The sequence below is a fragment of the Passer domesticus genome, chromosome W (assembly GCF_036417665.1).
Source record: "Passer domesticus isolate bPasDom1 chromosome W, bPasDom1.hap1, whole genome shotgun sequence".
NCBI classification, from domain to species: Eukaryota; Metazoa; Chordata; class Aves; order Passeriformes; family Passeridae; genus Passer; species Passer domesticus.
The window spans coordinates 19,909,936-19,927,095 of record NC_087511.1 but is presented as its reverse complement, the minus strand read 5'-3'; the positions used below and the strand labels follow the sequence as shown (position 1 = coordinate 19,927,095).

Genomic DNA, 17,160 nt, shown 5'->3' with positions numbered 1-17,160 from the left:
TCATTTTACTCCTCTGGAATTCTTTTCTTATGGACTATGTTGTCTGCAGCACGGACAGTGGGAGAGAGCTCTCCTTTGCTTTTAGTTTTTTCTAGTTAGCTAATATGGAATCGTGTCCAGCTGGGATTTTTGCCTCAGCAGCATTTACAGAAAGCATAAACCTCAGGCCATGGGAAACAGGATAATTAGGGGAGACACCAGGGGAACCAGACAACGGTGGTAAGAGTGGGGTCATGGGAATAAGTAGTATGGTAATAGAACCATCTTATATTTGGTCAAGTTTCTGGGTCTTCTCAGTTGGTTCAGTACCTGGTACAAATAAGGTCATGTTCCAAGTTTGCGTACATGACTGGACCTTTGCCCTCAGATACCCCTACGCCTGGCTGCATTTACCACGCCCACAGGTCTTTGGATCTTGCCTGCTGTACTTTGTGGTTTCCACATTTGTTAATTTTGTTATTAAAGTTTTTATTTTCTGGGCAAAACCATCATTCCCATCCCTCCTTTTGGCAGCTCCCTATGGCCAAGCAGAATAAAGGGGTCACAACGAGCTCCAGACTGATAAGCTGAGGTCAGAAGTTGTTGGTTTTTTTAAACTGGCTATTGTTCGGTCTGGGAACACCAGGACTATCACAGGACGTAGAGCAGGGCATACACACCTGGCAGTGTGAAAAATGACTAGATAATCTTGGCTTTTGCATTTATGTATAAGTCTATGCATGTTGTTAGTGATTATAAGTATTTAGAAATAGTATCAATTATAACTCTTTTTAGCTGCTTGTTAATATATTATAATATAATCAATCAGCTTGAGTGCACTTTGTTCCTCATAGAAATAATACTGTAATGAATATAATATCTATGTATCACTTATGGAAATAATAGTGTTCTGAATGTACTGTGTTACAGACCTTAGCAAAACATAAGATGTAAAAAAAAAAAAAAAAAAAAAAGAAAAGGGTTTTGTGTACCTAAAAACAGTGTAAGGCCATCCACTGACCAACTGTTGGAACCCAGGACATCCCTCTGGATGCCCTGGATGGCTCAAAATCCTGGCAGGGGCTCGGAGACCCTGGCAGGAAGCCAAAGACACTTGGGAATTCAATCTTAACCCATGGAACAAATTACCAACTTTATATGAAGAATTACAAGTCACAAAAGTTTAAGTATCATAATAGTAGTTGTCACAGGGTGAAAGGTGAAATTTTGAAGAATTTGACTATGGGGGTCTAGGGCACAAGGTGGACGAATCTGGGAGTTGTCCTGTCCTTCCTTCTTCTTCCTAGCCTCCATCTTCTTGGTGATGGTGGCACTTTGGGATTGGTTTAGAGTAGAAAGTCACTGTCTAACATAGGTGATAGGTATTGGAACATAACTGTAAATATCGAATACGTAGGTTATCGTATAAAAGACAACACCAGCCCTGTGGGTGGGCAGTGTGCCTCAGACTGATGTGCAGAACAGACCTTGGCAGGCCAGACAGAAAATGTTTTAGGTAAGAAATAATAAACAACCTAGAGAACGACAGCCAAAGACTTCTGACTCCTTCTTCGACAGCTGGGTTGGGGAAAAGAGACTTTTTAACACACCTCGGGATCAGCTCGACCAGAGGAAATCCCGAGAACCAACATGTCCAAGTGATAAGATAACCGTGACATAAACCAGAGCACCGGAGGACAATTAGAGAATACCATGTTAAATTTAAGGAAGATATACTAAATCCTTATCAGAGGATGTGAAACAGCAGGATGGAGACACAAGAAGAAATAAAATATATTGACCTGACACACAGGATGTCATGCAGATAAGCTGGAGTGTGAAGTCATACAAAGGTGTTCCCAAAGCATCAGAGAGTTTGCAAGAATGTTTGAATAATGCATGAAACACACAAATATGCATGTATCTCAGCATGTAACACTATAAAGGTAACATATTGTCTGTGTACACCGGTGTGTTCTTTGGCTGTTGGCCAGGAGCACCCCAGCACAGGAAATATTGTCCTTTTAAAATCCTGTTACAATTATTATTGTTATTGTTAAACTTTTAAAAACTCTGCGCAGTGAATTCTGTTTTTCACAGCAGGTACCCATCGCATTCCGGTATCTGTGGAGACACAAGCGTATCCACATCCCCAAGTAAGAAGATCCCAAGGACCTTCCCATCTAATGGTGATAATTACCTTGGGCTTGAGCAACTGGGCATCACTGGATGATTGTAATGATAAAAAGTGTTTTAAAATTACTGGATTCCTGGAATTTTTAAATACTGTTAAATGGTTTAGGGTATAGATAGCTTTAGCCACTCTACTCTGTGGGTTGTCAGCAGATATTCCCCCTTTCTGCTTGTCAAGAATACGTTTTAAAGTGCCATGTGCATGTTCCACAATGGCCTGACCTGTTGGTGAGTGGGGAATACCAGTGTGGTGTGACACACCCCAGAGCTGTAGAAATTGTCTTGTATTTTGTAAGGTATATGCAGGGCCATTGTCTGTTTTAATGGTATGGGGAATACCTAAAGCAGCAAAGGCTGATCGCCAGTGTGCGATAGTATCCTGACTCCTTTCCCCTGTGTGTAGTGAAGCCCACATAGCACTCGAAAAGGTACTGATTGATACATGCACATACTTTAAACAGCCTAATTCAGGGATATGTGTGACATCAGTTTGCCAGATTTGTAAAGCATGCAGACCACGAGGGTTTACCCCCATCTGCAGTGGTGCAGCGTGGCCTTGGCAGTCAGCACAGGTGTTAACTATATTACAAGCCTCTGTGTTTGACAGCCAGAATTGTCGCTGTAGGGCTCGAACACCTTGATGGAAAAAAGCGTGTGATGCTTTGCTTGTGCAAGCATGTCTGGCTGCGGTGCTGTCCAAGCAGGGCTAGCTAGCCAATCTGCTCAAGCGTTGCCCTCTGTAATGACACTTGGTAAATTTGTATGACTTCTGATGTGTAAGATGTAATATGGGCAAGTTCTGGCCTGGATGGCATGCCACAAAGTTTTTATTAAGTCAAATAGTGGTGCGTTGTCAGTTTCTCTTAATAGTGCTTGGTCTAATCTCTGTGTAATATCAGCAACATAGGTAGAGTCAGTTAAAACATTTAGAGGAGTGTGTGGAAAATGTTGGAAAGCCATAGCTACAGCATGTAGCTCCACCAACTGAGGTGATCCACTCTCACAACCTTCCAACGTTTGCCATCCACCTTCCTCTTTCCATGTTACAATGGCTTTTCCAATTTTCCCAGAACCATCAGTGAATACTGTAACACCTTTTAGGGGTGTGCGACTAGTGGTTTTAGAGACAGTGCAGTGGCCCTACTTAACTGAAGTAATTTATGGCTTGGTAGATGATAAGTTTTTTTGTACTTTGTAATAATATGGAATAGAGGGATAAAATGAGAAACAGAAAAATCACAATTCACCTGAAGAGTATAAATCTTTGTCCCTATATGATCCCAGAAATAGTTGAGACAGTGTGTCCATTGTAGTCAGGAAATTGCTTACAGATCTGTTGTTATTCGTTTTGGGGGGGGGCACCCCAGGGTGTCCCCAGAGGGCCCCCTAGGCTGTGAGTTCACTGGCAGCAGCAGGCAGGCAAGGAGACTCCACACGGTTTTTGAGGGTGCTGATTAGATGAGAGTTTATTGGGGGTCCCATCCCCGGGAGCATGGTTACTGAGGGGGAAAGGGGGAGGGAGGGGGAGAGCCTAGGGGAGGGACAAGAGGGGAGAAAAAGGGGCTAAGAGAGGGGAAAGGCTAAGAGAGCGACTGGTCTCGCTCACACGGTTTAAGAGGGGGATTGAAAATGGGCGTGGAATCAGACTTGGGCCAATGGGATTACAGATACATGATGGTTCCGGGCAGAACCACAGGCTTGGAATATACCATATATTTTGGAGGGGTGAGACAGAGCATACCATTTAAATAAAATGCAATACTACACAGATCCAGTGGATAAACGATTTAAGAGTTTTCTTAGAAAGATTTCCTTTAGAAAATTTGAAATTACTAGAAGAAAGGCTAGTTAGAATTTGTGAATATAGATGTCTCTCAGTATGGGATAGCCAAAATTTTCCCAGCCATATTCCTGTGCTGGTGGTCCTGTTCCCAACTCAGCAGGAAAAATGAGATAAAAAAGCAAAAAGACCCAAATATTTAGAAGTGTGCAAAAGAAAAAAGGCTGAGTTTAACTTACACTCTGGCTGGATGGGTCAAAAGAAAGTTGGTTTGGTGGTCAGCCTCTGTATTCTGATCCTCAGGGTTTCTTCTCCCAGGTGGTGAGGTCAAGGGTCTCAGAATGCCTCTTTGGATATTCTCTGCTAGAACGCAGGGGGTAGCTTCAGAGGAATGATGAATTGAGGTGGATCATTCCCACACTGTGCGGGACGCCGCTCTCTCCAGAGACTTCCAACTGAGGGTGGTCCACATGGAGTTTGGGGCGCCACTTGTTATGATGGCCGGTCAAGGGTCTGATGGCTCGACCAGGATGCCACAACCTTCCCAGAGAGAGGTCCTGCAAGAGACAACTTTCTAGGAATCTCAGGCAGTCCTTCAGCTGCTGGGTAACCTCAGGAAGGGGCAGGCAGCTCAGCTCTTAGCAATAATTTCAGCTCTGCCTTGCAAGGTGTCCCCAGGCAAACACAGGGACAAAGAGACAGGAGCACCGGGTAGCTATTCCACAGAGGTAGCAGTTATTCCAGCACCCTGTGAAGGAGGCCAGGAATGACATCTCCCTTCCTAACAGGGAAGAAACTGGGGTTTTTAGGGGGAAAAGCAGGGGTGGTACAAAGGGGAAATACCAGTGGGTTACAAAGAATCTACATGGGACTCCAAAGCATGCTGGGAACTTGCCATGACCACGCAGGGTTTCTCAATCCAGGAGGGTTGAGAAGATCTTATCACAACCTATTCAAGGGACATCTCTCCAAGGGAGAGGCCTGGCATGCCCATCTGTCTCCACAGTAAGTAATTTGTCCTGAGAAATTTTGCAAGGCACTTTGTAAAGCTGTGCTGTTTGCAAAGCATCATTCAAAATGTTCTTGTGTCACAGGTATAATACATTTGGAAGGATGTCTAGCATTTAATTGTAAACAGCTGTCGTGGTTTTGCATGAGAGACATTTAGGAAAGTGATGCAAAAGTTTCTGTGTAACTGACAGTCTGTAAAACTACTAGGAAGCTGTACATGCCTCTGTGAAAAATACACGTTAAAGATGGAAAAATCCCAGAAAATCTCTTTTTTCCTTCCTGACTGGGAACAGGTAACAAGGCTGGCCCAGCCCTTGTCTCAGCTGGGCAGGGTCAGGCAGGGTCTGATGCAGGGCCAGGCCCTGTCACCATGATATTTTTCTGAAAAATCCCTTCACCAGGATTTTTTCTCATGAGAAGCTGGGAAGCTTCAGCTTCTCCCTGTTTTGCTACTTCGGAATGTGATTTGGAGAATAGTTTATCCCAGCATATGTATTGTTTTTACTTAATGACCAATCCCAGTCCAGCTGTGTCGGGACTCTGGTCTGTCATGGGTTTTTATTATTCATTCCTTTCCTAGCATTCTGATGTATTCCTTTCTATAGTTTAGTATAGCTTTAGTATAGCACTTTTTATATAATATAATATCATAATATAATAAATCAGCCTTCTAAGAAATATGGAGTCAGATTAATCTCTTCCCTTGTCCTGGGACCTGCAAACACATCGACAGGGCCCTTTTCTGGGGAGCCCACTGGGCCCCGTCCCAGGCCAGGCCAGGCCCCAGCAGCTACCAGGCATGGGGCAGTGCGGTTCTGGAGCCCTGGATGAGGCAGGGCAGAGCCAGGCTGAGGCTAATAACATCTTGCCACCAGGTCTCCTCCCCCCAGTGCAGCTGCCACACGAAATCATACAGCTGAGACCAGAGGTAGCCCTGCATCCTGTACAGAGTAGTCTTAGAGCTAGAATTAAATACAACAAAAACCAAAGACCAGCCATGCAACCGATCCTGCCACAGCCCCAGCAGCAGCACTGAGTCAACCGGGGTCAGGTGACCATCTGCAGGCCCCAGGCAAGATGTTAACTCTTTTAGTGCTTCAATCCTCCCTTGAGTGAGAGAAAAGAACAAAGTGCAAATATGTAAAAGAACAACATAAAGAGACCAAAGTCAGTAAAAAAGAAGTCAAGTCCCAACTGGGAGGCACAAGGAGATTCCTTGATCTTGGGGCTGAAATCCTCTTCTAAAACTATAGAGAAAATACTCTTTTCCCCTATAACACATGAAAACATAAGGAGACGAAAAGTTCAAATTGATATGGAGCAAAAGCCTCCATGCTAAAGTAAACAGATGTTAAAATAGCTGTGATCTTATGAGAAGTTTGAACAGACGAGAGTGATGAAAATCCTGTGCCCCCAGGAAGAGATCATGTCTGTTCCCAAGGATGAGGATGATTTTAAAAATAGCTAATGAGAATTTTTACCTTTATACAGCTCATCTTTAAAACAATACCACATAATCTGACATAGCCCATAAACACAGCTGTAAGAAAAGCTTGTAAAAAATTAGAGGGACTTCACAATTACAGATTTCCCCGGGCGGCTGCTATTCATGACAGACCCATGAGAGACCTGTTTTGTTCTTGTGGAGAAGTCTCCATAACATTAACATGAGGGACTTCTCTCCCTAAGTAAACTAAAATACGACTATTTTAGAAGTGATAAACTAACTAAAATTTTAAGTTTTGTTTCTTTACATTATCAGTAAGAAGAAAAAAGTTGTGGGGGGAGGAGAAGTGTTCTGAAAGTTTTGTTCTGATTTTTATTACTCTTTCTTTTAGTTACTGTTAATAAATTTTTCTTTATACACATTTAAAATTTTGAGCCTGCTATGCCTTTCTCCTAATCCTACCTCACAGCAGGAAATGAGTACACTAGTGATTAACCAACACTAAAACCTACCACTCTCATTAGTACACCACCCAAGAAATCTCAAAATTAACTATCGAAGATGCAGGGTACCCCTGTCACGGGAATGATTGGCATCTGACTCCAAGGCTTTGGAATGCTGAACACATGCTTTATTAAAACTATACTATATTACATTATACTGCATAAAAGAGAGATACTATACTATATCATACTTTCTTCTAACTACTGAAAAACTCGTGACTGTCTCCAGACCAACAGTCTACACAGCTTGGACCTGGTAGGCTAATTAACATAAACAATTCCACCAGAATCCAATCAAGCAATCACCTTGGGTAAAAAATCTCCAGAACACATTCCACATGAGCACAAACACAGGAGCAGCAAATGAGATAAGAATTGTTTTGATAATTTTTTTCTCTGCTTCTCTCACAGCTCCTCTCTTTTCAGAGGGCATGTGAATACCACAATTAACAAAATCTCAAATTAGTGAACCAAAACCACTACACAAAATTAGTGTTTCTGATGGCATTTGATAATTATTGTGCAATCAGCTCAAAGACGGTAGGTGTCTTCTTTTTAGGTTGGTGAGGTAGGAAAATCCACTCTAGAATGTGCAATGGGTAGGGCCAGTGAGTATCCCACTGTCAAATAATACCAGTAGGGTGAAAATCAACAATGAGAATAAATACAGTTATGCACACGTCTGGGCATATCCAGTGGACGTGTCTGTTTGTTATGGCTTGTTCTACTATTTCAAGAGTTGCTTTTGCCTCTGGGGTTAATTTTCTTGGAGAAATTAGCTCAGGATCACTTTTAAGAATGTTGAATAAGGGTGCCAGTTGTTGGGTGGTCAATCCTAGATAGGGTCTAATCCAGTTTATGATACCCAAAAGTTTTTGTGCATCATTTGAAGTTTGAATTTTGGTTGAAAGTTGAATCGTTTGTGGTTGTATGGGCTGATCCATTATTTTGAGTCCTAGGTATTTCCATGGTGGTTGCTGCTGCACCTTTTCTGGTGCTACCTGCAGCCCAAATGTTTTTAATGTTTGCATCAGGCTTGGCCGAATCTGTGAAAGGTCTTTTTTGGTTGGGGTTGCTATCAAGATATCATCCATGTAGTGATAGCAGTATGCCCCTGGAAATTGTTATCTTACTGATGAGAGATCCTGTGCAACATACCGCTGACAAAACGTGAGGCTGCTTTTCATGCTCTGTGGCAAAACTTTCCACTGGATAATGCTCGACTGGTGCAGTGTTATTAATAGATGGCACTGTAAAAGCAAACTTTGGGGTATCTTCAGGGTGTAATGGAATAGTAAAAGCAATCTTTTAAGTCCACAACCAGAATGTCTCAGGTGGCAGGTATCATGGTAGGAGATGGCATACCAGGTTGCCAAGCACCCATGCTTTCCATGACAGCAGTGATTTTTCTTGTCATGGAGCAACCTCCATTTACCAGATTTCTTTTTTATAACAAATACCGGAGTGTTCCATGGGCTCATAGAAGGTTCAATGTGCCCTTGAGCTAGTTGTTCTTGTACCAGGGATTTAAGGGCATCCAGTTTATCAAAGGACTACTGTGGAACCCACACAGGTTGTGTAGTGAGCCATTTTAGAGCTAATGTGGGATACTTTACACCCTCTAATACAGTGGCCCCTGTTAAAAATCCGTCCCCACCTGGACTCTCCATGCTGACAGAACATTCCTCCCAGCAGGTTAAGTGGTGTAACAGTGATGTATGGCTGAATCATAGCTGTCTGACCCTCAGGATTTTTGACCAACACAGGTTTGCTACTCAAGCAGCTCTGTGTGGTCCCTCTGAGACCAGCAATGGCAGATCCCACAGGCATGGTAGGCCATGATGGAGGCCAAATATTGGCAGAAATGATGGTGATGTCTGCCCCGTATCGATCATTCCACTGACCTCTATCTGTGAGGGACTTGCCCAAGGCATCATGATGGTACAAATGATATTAGGTCTTTGATCACATATGACCTGAGTCCGGTACACCTGGGGCTCTCCTGTTGATCCAAAGCCTTGGTGTCCTCTCACCCTAGTTTCTGTTCTAGAGACAGAAGACTTAAAAGTAATGAGTTGAGCAATTCTGGTTTTAGCAGGGATAGTCGCAGGTGGAGTAGGGGTTGATACCAAAGCATGTATTTGTCCTGTAAAATCAAAGTCTATAACACGTGGATGCACAAAAATACCTTGTAGAGTGGCATTGGATCTACCGATCAGCAGTGCACTCAGTCCTTTCCCTATGGGCCGCTGGACCTTCAGAGGGACCTTATGTACTTTTAATGTGCTTATAGTTGTTGGGATTGAGGTGGAAACATCTATTCCAAATGATCCTCTTGTCCTTCCTGTGAGCTGGTCACATAAGCTTGCACAGGAGGGCAGGAAGATACTTGTATTGTCACACGTCTCCCCCTTGCACTCAGTCGCTCATTTCCCTGGTCCTTAAGAAGTTGTCCAGTAATATGGAATTTGGATTTGCATAGTCTGGTCACTTGTCCGGATCTCCCACATTGGTTGCAGTTCACAGTGACATCTATATTCCTCTGTCCTTGAAATGTCCCCAGTGGAATGGGCTTGTGGGGACAGTTTGCTTTCATGTGACCTTGTTGTCCACATCTTTAGCAATGGGATGTCAGCCTTACAGCAGCTTGTCCTGGGGTGACTTTATGATGCTGAATTGTATCCCCATTTGTCTGTTTAGCCCAGAAATAAGTTTTGCACCTTTAAGACTGGTTCTGAGAATGAAGGGGGGGGGGGGGGGGGGGAGAGAGAAGAAGCATGCAGTTTGTTTTCAGAAACTGCACTCACTCTTCCACATTCCTGCTCCTGGACTGTGTTATCTCGGGAACGGACAGAGAGACAGAGTTCTCCTTTGCTTTTTAGTTAGCTTTTAGCTAGCTGAGGCAGAGAAGTTCCCTGGACTGTGGTTTTTTTATTTCTCTTGGAACTGTTTGAACCTGCTCTGGACTGGAAACCCAGAAGAGCACCGGAGGTTCACACCTGTGGCCCATCGGGACCTGGTCTGGGCCATGGCATTTCCCAGCGGCGGAGGGACTGATAAGAGACTGAGTGAGCCAAGCTGCAGCCCATGACAGGGACTTTCTGAGTTTGTCATCTCTTTGGAGCGGTGAGAGGTTTTATTGTTTAATATTGATAATTTTTGTGCTGGTGCATGCTTTGCCTGTTAAATAAACAGGTTTTTTTCCACTTATCTCCAAGGAAATATTTTCCTGAACCAGTTGGGGGAGGAGCCACTTGGATTTGCTTTCTGGAGGACCCCAATTCGGAGGTTTCTTCCAAAATTTGCCCTAAACCAGGACACAGCTGTAATAGAATCTGCTAACAAAGGCATGCTATGGGATTCAGATCCAACTTTGGCACAGGCATTTATCATGTCATGTAAAGATGGATTTTCATTTGGCAACAGTTCTATGATTTTTCTGCGATCTTCATTAGCATTGTCCCTTACCTACCAATTGTAAAATTAATTGATTTCTGGCCTCAGTATTTACTATTTGTTTTTCCATGGCATACTGAAGTCTTTCTATAAATTTCAGGTATGGCTCTATAACACCTTGTTAAATCTTTGAATATCTCTGGGTCAGGTTAGCCATGTTTGCCACTTTGAACAATGCCTGTATCCCCAAATCTTTTACTTGTGCCAGCACCAATGGGTGTAACCTTGCTTGAAGTTGTAGGTCCCCCACCGGTGGAAATCCTAGGAGCTGAGAAACCCTTGCCCCAAAGTGTGGATCTTGTTGCAAAATTCTTTAAGTTTCGTAATTCCTGCTGCTCTGCACTACGTCACCAGGTGGACTCGAAAACTGTATACTGAACTGGGGTATATATCAATTTAGCTAGCTGCTTAATATCAAAAGGAATTATTTCTTCTGCAGTTAGAAATTGCAGCATGTTTGCTACTGCAGGAGACCCCAGGCTATACTTTACAATGAGCTGGTGCAATTCAGAAAGAACTGGCCATTGAAAAGGTGTATATTTATTGGGCATGGTTCTGCTGCCTCTCAGCACTGGGTAAATTTCAACTGCCCTCTCCCCAGGCTCCCAGCCACCTGGCATGGGCATGTCAATTTTGTCTGCTCCTTTGAAATCCCCACGTGCAACCACAGCTTGCTTTACCTGTTGCCAGACACTGACCGGATTGAGCCTAGATGCTGGCAGCACAGCGGTGGCATTCTCTTAGGGTTCGACAAAAAGGCAGTGGCTCAGGTTCTCTCCACAGGTGTCGCTGAAGTTCCTTGTTGGTATGTGTCCCTGTGGCTGTCCCATTCTCGGCAGCAGCTGCAGCAGAGTGCATGGTGCCGTACTTCTGGGATTCTGCATCCCATCCATACTTCCAGGTATGATGGTGGCTTGAGTTCCGGGTATCCATGATGACGCATCTCTGTTGTCCGCCCACAAGTTGCAGTGGTGAGTGGGCATGCCAGGCGGAGGTGGGACCACGGGAGTGGTTTTGGAGCCAAGCCAATCAGCCATGTGCAGAGGCATTCCGAGTGTTTCCATGGCAACAGAGGACAGCTCTGGCGTGAGCAGTGCAGGCAGCAGGGGGGCAGTGCAGCCTGGCACAGCCATGGCTCTGCCACCTGCCATGGCTCCGCCACTCAGCAGGGCACCTCTTCAGCATAGCGTGGCAGTGTGAAGCGGCCGTCTCGCCCATCCACTCCTCCAGCGTGTCCAGTGCCCCATCCTCGCTGCACTTCTCAGTTTTTAACTGCCTCAACAAGCCCAAAATGAGCCACCAGGGTTTTGTAACTTTTATGGTGGCTTCATCACCTGTGAAGGCTGCTTTGGTTATGAATCTCCCAGTCCGCTCCCAAGTTTTTATATCAAGGGAGGCTTCTTTAGTTGTGTCTTACCCGTGGTTCTTAGTCCACATCAGCAAGGCTAATAAAGCCTGCTCTTCATATTCTACCCCCCATTCCTGTAAAAGGAGGGTGCAAATCTTTATCCATATTTTTAGGCAGCCCTCTACGCTGCAGGAAAGCTCTACACTCCGCCCTCTGTCTCCCTACTCTTCCCACAGCAGCTGTTGCATCACATCTGGAGTTCACCACTTGTTCCATTTGTTGCAGTTTTGGAGACAGGAACGCGACTGAACATGCCAAGATCATGCAACAACAGCCAACATTTATTCATGGATGCCCCCTTTTAGAGGGGGTTCAAAATTCCCGTGCTTGAACACACGATTGGTTGAGGTCTCAACACTGACCAGCTTACTGGCCAACTAGATGTCTGCATTCAGGATTGAATGGGATTGACTGGGGTCCCCGGTTTGAGTTCAAATCCAACCTATCATTGTCTTATCCGGGGACTCATTTCGAGACATAAACTTTAAGGAATTTAGAGATTTTAGAGGAGCTAAGATTTTAGTTAGAGATAAGCTTTATTTGAGTTAATTAAAATAAATGGGTAGACCCTGATGAAGTTAAGAGTTAGTAGTTAACTAATAATTGATTGCTTGTCAACATAATGTTTGCTTAACTGCATTTATAATGAAGAATATAGAAACTGATAAATAGCTTTTAGGAACATAAGACAATTGTGGGCCTCCTCTGTTCTGAAACCAACTGAAGACAGGGAGTAGGAGTTCTACCAAGGGTTCATTTGTCACATTTGCATTGAAAAGGTAGAAAGGTCAGAATGAGGAAGACTTCATTTACATCCTCATTTTGGGACCCCTCCCCTTGAAAGGGACCACCGACACATTTCAAGGAACAAACTACGCATGCTTAATAGCTTTTGAACTAATTAGCATACGCGGGGAATGGGATGTACCAAAGTTATGCATTTGTATTTTGGGTATTTGATACTTGTATAGATAAAAGGACTCTGTAATCACCTGTAAATTGTGGTGTGTATTTGGGAGTTATCCCGCATGCTGCCCAGCGTCACAATAAACATACACTTTCTAACTTTAAACTGTTAGAGAGTTTTTGTCCGTCACAGTTGGATATCCGTACTAGATCAATATCCATATTTTTTAATAAATCATTTTGGTGACCACAGCAGGACTACTGCTCTCTCTGGCCGTGGGGCCAGTGGGGGTCTGAGACTCCTCTGGGCATCCACCCAGGAATTTCTGGGAAGGGGGATCCTGTGATCCCGCTGACTACCCGGGGAAAGACCAGAACATGCTGGAACTACAGAAAAAAAGTTATGTTTACATTTGGGGAAAGGTACCTTATTATATAAGCAGTTAATAGGATGCGGGAGACGTCCCACCTCAGTGGTCTGGTAACCCTTATCCCGTAGTGGGGACCCAGGGATCTGGTAGTCCGTGTCTTGTAGTGGAGATGACAGCTGTGGTGTTGTGAATTTGGATTGGAGCAGGGGTGTCTCTGGTTTCAGTTTTTAGTTTAAAGGTGCACCTCAGTGATTCATAATCTGGGTGGCTAGTCTGAATTTTTGGGACGCGAAGGGTCCTGTTGTGGGTCGCAGACAATCCTGGTTGTGGCCCCAAGCGCTGTGTGTGTGTATTGTAATCGGATCCATGTTTGTTTGGTGGTTTTGTGATTTTGTGTGTTTAGGTTGTAGATGCACCGTATTTGTTGTGGTTTGTGAGATTTTGTGTTGTAAGCATTATAATTTGTGTGATTTGGTGTGTGTTATTGACCTTTGTAAGTGTTTTTGGGAGTTTTGTAAGCTTAAAGTTGTAAAAGGTTTTTGAAATCCCTGCCTGCTTTCGGAGGGACACTGACACTTTTGTTTGGGAGAGTGGACTGATTTAAAGTGTTTGTATTGTGCTTAGAATACGTGTTAGAGGGGAATTAGGCTGTGTGTGAGCCTGGATAGCATGTGTTTTTGGCTGTAAAATTTTATTTGATGTATTGTCAGGTGAAAAAGGCTTTGTGTGAGTTAAATTTGTTTACTTTGTAGTTAAAAGAGAGAGTGGAAAGCCCAAAACTATTCCTGACACAGTCCCGGTGATCGGGGAGTAATTTGTCTCCCAAGTAACTGGAGAGGAGTCCAGACTTTGTAGCCTTGGGATACGTCTTTTTAACTCCCTGTAAAACCCCGAGAGTTTGGCGAGTGCATGTTTCGATAATTTTATTTGGATGTGAGGTTTGCAGTTGCTAGAGTGTGTGGTAATATTTTAAACTGTTGGTAGTTTAATCCCCCCACTTCTTGTGGAGGGATTTGTGCTGTTCTCCGTCCGAAGTTTGTGTGATTTTCAGCAGGACCTTGTTAAAACTTTTGTTGAGTGTGTTTGGGGTCGTGAAAAACCCCTGGCTGTTTCTTTTTTGTGAGCCTAAACTATTAGTGTTAGGAGTCAGGTCTCTGCGAGAAAAGAGAAATTCAGTTTAGCAGCTTTGGTTGCATGCAGAAAACAGAGAGCCCAGAACTAGTGCTGGCAGAGGTAGCCAAGAGACTTCTTTGGTGCCGAGATATGCAGCTGACCTCTGTGTTCTGTAATATTTTCGATCAAAGGATGAGAGAAATTTGGTCAGCAATCCTAAAAGCTTCGGAAGGGGCTATAGTAGTGATTCACACAGCTCTTGGTGCAGTGTGGAATTGTGAAATTTCTGCTGAAGGTCGACTGATACTTTGCAAGGTTTCCATCTCTCCTTTGGTTACAGCACGACAAGAGATACGCTTTGCTCTCAGCTGCACACTCACTACAGTGTATTAAAAGTTGCTTACAATTTTTAAACGTATTTTAATAGTAATATACCCGGAGCAAAGCATAACAGAGGACCTGATTTAATAAATTATTAATAACCTGCAACTTGGGTGGAGTGCCTAACTACATTGTGTGGTTTCTTTAGATTGAATGAAAAGGAGTTCCCCCCCCCCCCCTTTTTGTATAACTACAAGTTTTTTCCATAACAGCTGCTTCTCCGAACCCTGCTTTTGGAGGACTGCTAACCCTTTCTTTTTTAGAGAAAAGAAGAAAATTAATTAATAAGCTATTTTATCCCTTTTATTTGCTAGCACAACTATATGAGCAGGAGGCACAGGAATTGAGAGCCTGGTTCAGGGGTATTCCCCTGCCCAAGGAAAGAGTGCTGCTGTAATCCGTGGATTGTGTTTCGGTGTGCAGTCTGTCAGGACTTGTGGGTCCGGCAAGGGTATAGGTGGCTAATACCTAAGACTGGAATTTGTGCTCTCTGTTATACAAAGGAACAAAAGGCTACCCAGATAGCTATACAAATTTTGTTGGCAACTGGTCAAGAGGTACAGGATAGCAGTAAAATATTTGAGTTGTTGGAAAATGGGGTTTTGGGAACCTTAAAGAAACCAGTGGAAATTCTTAGAGTTGAGTGTGGCCAGTATATTTTTGTACCAAGGGAATTCCAAGTGAAACTTAAGAACTGGGATAAGATCAAAAGACATTGTGAAAAAGAAAATCCTAAACATGGGGGCAAATGAGAGCAAAGAGATTCCCAGAGGAAGTCCTTTAGGGTGTATCTTAACACACTGGAAGGAGCTGGTGGGCTATGGTGGTAGTGAAACTAAAAGGGAACTTGTCAAATTTTCCATGCAGTGGTGGCCACTTTATAGACTTGATGGAGGAGTGAAGTGGCCAGCAAATGGTACACTGGACTATGAGACTCTATTACAGTTAATGCTTTTCCTTACACGTGAACAGAAGTGGCAAGAAGTGACTTATGCTGGTATGTTTTTCAGTCTTCGAAATCACCCTGAGTGGCAAAGGGATTGTGGGATTAGGCCACCATCTGATCCACTGGTACTGGCTCTTGAAAAGGATAATAAATCTAACAGGGAAAAGCTCAAACGGTGTTGTAGCACATGCTCAATAAATCAAAGATGCTCGCACCCAAGTAAAGTGTATCCAACAAAGATTTTAGAACAAGAGACAGCAGAGGCACTTTTACCACCCCCTAGAAACCGGAAGGAGGGAGGGTAGAGGAATGAGTAAAATCGGAACCCTCACCAACTTTAGCCTCCCCTAACTTATCTTATGGTTCATCTGCACTGGGAAAAACAGTAATTGAGGTAGGGGTTTCCCCACTAACTCCTGAATCAAGGGAACCATTGAGGCTTTACCCACCATTGCCTAGTAGTGATAGTGAATGGGATGAATCTGAACCAAGTCCTAAGTCTTCCCCACAAGGTCCGATAGCATCAAGGACCAGAAGGCAAACCAGAATGAACCCACCACCACAAACAACTACAAAGCAAACTAAAGGAGTCATACAAGCACCGTTAAGGCAGGCTATAACCTCTAATGGGGAACCAAGGATGATTACAGTCCCCTTTTTCTCTGTGGATTTGGAGGCTTGGGAAAAGACTGCTAAGGGTTATCAGAATGACCCAATAGGGGCTCCTAAAAAGGTAAAGTTTATGGTTAAGCAGCATTTACTTGATTGGGCAGACATGCAGTTACTACTTGATGCCTTAACAGAAAGAGAGAAGCAGTTGGTTTTGAAGGTAGCCAAGGATTTAGATGAAGATGCTTGCGCACCAGCACAAGAGGATATCAAAGACATATTTCCTCTTCAGGATCCAATGTGGGATCCCAATGAACCCAATGAATTAGCACAACGTAAAAGATACCAAGACTTTATAGTGAAAGGACTAGAACAAGCAATTCCTAAAACCATAAATTGGTCAGCCTTATATGCTGTAAAACAAGGTCCCTCTCAAAGACCTTCTGAATTTTTAGATCGCCTGCGGGACGCAATGCGGCGATATACCACCCTGGACTCTGGATCGGATGAAGGAATACAACAACTAATAAATTTATTTTTAGGACAATCCACAGGAGATATCAAGTGGAAACTTCAGAAGATCCGGGGCCCAAATAGCTGAGACTTGGAGAGTCTTTAGTAATCAGGAGGAAGGATATAAACAAGAGATGAAGAAATTAGTAGCAGTAGTAAGGGAGGGAGAAAAGGAGAAACGTGAGCAAGACCCGCCGAGACAAGGACCACCCCGACTGGGAAAGGATCAATGTGCATTTTGCAAGAAATTTGGACACTGGAAAAAACAGTGCCCAGAACGAAGAAGGGGTTGATGAACAGAGGAAAGGCAATAGGGGGGGGAGAAAGGGTGGTTGCTTATGTGAAGGAGGACTGAGGAGGAGCAGAGGGCCCTACCCTAGGGGACCCTCTGGTTATAGTTAAACCGGGGAACAAAGAAAAGGAAGTGGAATTTTTAGTGGACACAGGGGCAACATTTTCAGTGTTGAATAAGGCCCTAATACCTCTAACAAATGATGATGTTATGGTAAAGGGGGCTACTGGTCAATCTGAAAGAGCATATTTT

General features: G+C 43.7%; 1 long non-coding RNA gene across 2 annotated transcripts in view; it reads right to left on the bottom strand.

Moving 5' to 3' along the window:
• Window positions 1-11,263, bottom strand: part of LOC135289120 (uncharacterized) — a 29,661-nt gene extending 18,398 nt beyond the window's left edge. For both annotated transcript variants that reach the window (XR_010351919.1, XR_010351918.1), the window contains exons 1-2: window positions 11,068-11,263; window positions 4,192-4,509 (exon numbers count right to left, since the gene is read on the bottom strand). This is a non-coding gene — a long non-coding RNA (uncharacterized LOC135289120). The remainder of the gene's footprint in view (window positions 1-4,191; window positions 4,510-11,067) is intronic.
• Window positions 11,264-17,160: the final 5,897 nt, after the last annotated feature.